The sequence below is a fragment of the Festucalex cinctus genome, chromosome 7 (assembly GCF_051991245.1).
Source record: "Festucalex cinctus isolate MCC-2025b chromosome 7, RoL_Fcin_1.0, whole genome shotgun sequence".
Classification (NCBI taxonomy): domain Eukaryota; kingdom Metazoa; phylum Chordata; class Actinopteri; order Syngnathiformes; family Syngnathidae; genus Festucalex; species Festucalex cinctus.
The window spans coordinates 22280795-22285017 of NC_135417.1; the positions used below are offsets into that span (position 1 = coordinate 22280795).

At 37.9% G+C, this 4223-nt stretch overlaps 2 long non-coding RNA genes across 2 annotated transcripts; one reads left to right on the forward strand and one right to left on the reverse strand.

Annotated features, from left to right (window-relative positions):
• The first annotated feature begins 1022 nt into the window (after positions 1 to 1022).
• Positions 1023 to 2105, forward strand: LOC144022526 (uncharacterized). Its single transcript, XR_013284351.1, has 2 exons — positions 1023 to 1270; positions 1718 to 2105. It is a non-coding gene; the product is annotated as an uncharacterized LOC144022526 (long non-coding RNA).
• Positions 2106 to 2652: 547 nt separating this feature from the next.
• On the reverse strand, positions 2653 to 3907 carry LOC144022575 (uncharacterized). Its single transcript, XR_013284366.1, has 2 exons — positions 3682 to 3907; positions 2653 to 2947 (listed from the first exon to the last, which is right to left on the reverse strand). It is a non-coding gene; the product is annotated as an uncharacterized LOC144022575 (long non-coding RNA).
• Positions 3908 to 4223: the final 316 nt, after the last annotated feature.

The following is a 4223-nucleotide window of genomic DNA, read 5'->3' on the forward strand; positions in this document are numbered from 1 at the left end:
CAGTCACAGGTTATTTATATTCTGAAGTCCAAATCCAATTCAAGTGTATGTTCATCAAATCTATGCAGTCCCGCCATGACACTATTTGCAATTATTGCATGTCTTAAAAATGGTAATAACAAACACTAGAATGACTAAACAAGCATCATTCAATCTAAACATTCACTTCCAAGGAGTTTACACGGTTTCCAAACAAAAACAGGAGTAGAAACTTTCAGAAACAGAATGTGATGAAAAATCTGACTTTACACCAAAGAGCGACTTCGGTCATGAACTTCCTGTTGTTTTATTTGCCTCATTTTATGTTTGTAAGACACTGGGCTCTATTTTCATGCCCAGTGCAAATCTAAATGTGAGATGCAGTCGAAATCTGTGGATGGGCAGGCTACACAAAGTTTTGATAGTTTTGCAGTCACGCAGCTTGGCACTGTTAAAAACAGGCATTTTGGGCTTTAACACAAGTGGCTCCTCTCTTTCCATTTAGAATCTGCACGCAAGAAGTGTAGTCCTTGGCATTGAAGAAGAAGAAACTGATTTGCTGGAGTCCACGCAGGATGTCAAAGCTCGCAACCTCCTCTAGTGAATGAAGTAAAGTTGGACAGGGAGATCACTGCTCTGGAGACTGCTTTCATACTATGGCGTTAGATTTGTGCCACAATTCCGTGCGTAACAAAATGTGTTTCGTACGTACAAAATGTGTTTCGTACGTACCAAAAATGTGTTTCGTACGTACAAAATGTGTTTCGTACGTACCAAAAATGTGTTTCGTACGTACAAAATGTGTTTCGTGCGTACAAAACAGTCCTCGCGCACGCTTGCTTCGTCTCTCCTCAACACGTACGAAACTTTGATTTACGCTTGCGATGCAAGGGTCGAGGCGTGATATTTGTGCCACAATTCTTAACCAATCAGGAGTCGGACAGGAAAGCAAATCCTGATTGGCTGTTTAATATCCAATCAGGCAGAACTTTGACAACGTGTCGTCACGCCGCGTCGCATCATGGGCGCTTCTTCGATTTTTTTTTTTTTTTTTTTAAACAAGCACTCGGTCCTTTCCTGTTTGAATTTTTGTCTGTATTTCTGCTGACTTTTATTTACTTAATAGAAGTTTTGTTATGTTACGGGATGAATCAGCTCCTAACTGCTTTCCTGCTTAGCGGAAGAAGGAGGGAAAACAAGTTTTAGCGCTCATGGTGATGTTGGATGACGGCATAAAATAGAAGAAAAAAAAAAGAGAAGAGGCTAACCTGCTACTTACGTTTTCATTATGGTAAGTTACAAAATACTGTACTGTATTTAAGTCAGTAAATCCTATAGTTTTGTCCTCTTTTGATCGTGCTACTATCATTACAATCTTAAACAATGCATGCCATCATGAGTGGCGTTGTATAAGAAGTAGAAAAGAAAATGTTAGACCATCCATTTTTCTTTAGCAATTAGTGCCTGGTACCACTAAAGGTATATCGTGAATAACAGAAAACATTGAATACATAAGTGTTTGGCAGTCCAATGCCATAGTTATTGACGTAAGAATTGAATTCATTTTGGTTACAAGACAACCATACACCATGACTAGCAGCTGTTGAAATAAACATGTTTGCCCAAAATAATTGTTTTACTAATGTGAGAAACATGGTTGATCTTGTCATTTTTCCATAACAACAGATAGACAATTAAAAATCTGAGCGCTAACCTTGGGTTTTGTTTTTATTACCAGGCAACAAAGATGACAAAGGACCCAGAATGCACCTGATGACACCACAACAGAAGTGTCAAAAACACCACGAGAAGCAGAAGATGAAGAAGTGGAGTGGAAAAAATATTGATATCGCGCTATTGGCCCATGCAATATGCATATAACAGACATGCAATAAGTTTCATATGGAATTTTTTGCTTTTATCTGAATTTGACCAGTCAGCCACTTGCTAAAATGTGCACCACCATCCACTAGTTGAACATTATTGAAGTCATTACAATTAAATAACTCTGAATACATTTTACTGCATGAGAAATATAATTTGTTCATTAGATAATAAAATCATCATCAGTCATTTCTTTAGATCCATATTAAATATTGCAATATCTATTGCTATATTCAGCAAAATCGCGTATTGCATGATTTTCCAATTTTGTGCAGCCCTAATTCCTGACGTTTTTGAGCCAGCTGATGAGACCAATTTGACTTAGTCATTAAAATGTCTGTAGGAAGAGTCAGAATGTGAAGCTTGAGCTTGACAGCAGAGAAATCAAGAGCTCCTGAAGAATGACAACATTAACATTGGACTATCATAATTTGAAGTTCGAATAGTTGTAATGGCCTGTTTTGCAGCATACCAAATCAAACATATTTAAAATATTTTTTCTCCTGTAAGTTGTCGACACTTTTACTGAACTTATTTAAATGTGTCTTGCAAACAGTATCATTGACAATTAGAAAAATAAAAAGTGTCACACACACTGTATTCGGTACAACCTGTAAACAATAACCAAAATACTATTACAGGTACAGTGCCAATGCAGTACATGACACATTTATGGTTTCAAGATTAAAGTGCGGAAGTGCACACACTGCACATTTGCCCATCATTGACCAAGAAGACCTCAGAGTACTGTACTCACGATGATGTATTGAGAATGCAAGACCCAAGAGGTTCCACAGATGAAAATATATTACACATTGTATTTGTAATTGACACTTAATGATGCATTATCGATCAACAAACAGCAAACTGTACATTTTGTTTTTAAATCAAATGAATCGTCCTCAGTTACAGTGCATCTTTGCAGTTTTTATTTCAAGTTTTACACACAGTAGGCATGGTAGACTGCTATTGTGGAGCCATCCATCGCCGTCCCATCCATCTCAGCTGTACTCTCTATCCTTAGACATCGTATTGATGACTGTGACCCGGATATAGAAACGATGCGCAATCTGGATTGGTTTACCTGGTAAATTGGAAACAAACAAAAGCTCAAGGTTATTAATTGTAAAACGTGAAACAATCATATCCATCCATCTTCATGTAGTTATGGGAAAACAATGTGACCATCCATGTTTCTACAGTTTCTTGTTCATGTTAAATGTCTAGTACAACTAAGGGTAACCACTTCATAACCTCTGCAGCTATAATATGATGCTCTTTTGAGGGAGAACAGTCAGAAGACCTTTGCAATAATCAAGTCTACTGGAAATAAAAGCATGAGTCAGGTTCTTCTGGTATGGAGCATGCAACCCTTCGGTCGAAGTCTTTTAGGTGGTAAAAGGCTGCTTTAGTGATTTGTTTGAGATTACATTTATGTGCACAAGTATACAGGTAATGACAACAAAATTAACTCGTGAATTGAATTCAAGAGCTGATATCTCGTAATTTTCCACGATTTTCTAATCAATATCACTAACGTACTTAAAAATCAGTAACTATGGCATTGTGTTAACAGTGCTTTTGGACATTCCATGTTTTTTTCTGTCTGTTAGTTACACGATATACATTTGGTGGCACTAGGCACTAAAAATGCATAAGAAAATAAAGAAAGGGGGTGGCGATTTTTTTTTCTTCATCAGAACTATGCACATCCATTGCCAATGTCGTGTATGTAACTATTACATACAATTTTGATTGTCTTGGAAGCCTGTGTGTGATAGTGGCCAAGTTAAAAGATGCTATTTTTATGCTACTTACCGTTATGAAAATGTTGAAAGTAGTCTTCGATTCGGAAGTTAGGGTCCCCCCCAACGGTCATCCAACGGTCCCATGAGGGCTAAAACTTGTCTTCCGCTAAGCAGGAAAGCAGTTGGGAGCTGCTTCACCCCGTAATATAACAAAACTTTTGTTAAGTAAATAAAAGTCAGCAGAAATGCAGATAAAATACAAACAGGAAAGCACCGAGTGCTAGTAAACAAAACAAAACAAACAAAAAAATTGAAGAAGCGCCCATGATGCAACGCGGCGTGACGACACGTTGTCAAAGTTCTGCCTGATTGGATATTAAACAGCCAATCAGGATTTGCTCTCCTGTCCGACTCCTGATTGGTTAAGAATTGTGGCACAAATATTACGCCTCGACCCTTGCATCGCAAGCGTAAATCAAAGTTTCGTACGTGTTGAGGAGAGACGTAGCAAGCGTGCGCGAGGACTGTTTTGTACGCACGAAACACATTTTGTACGTACGAAACACATTTTTGGTACGTACGAAACACATTTTGTACGTACGAAACACATTT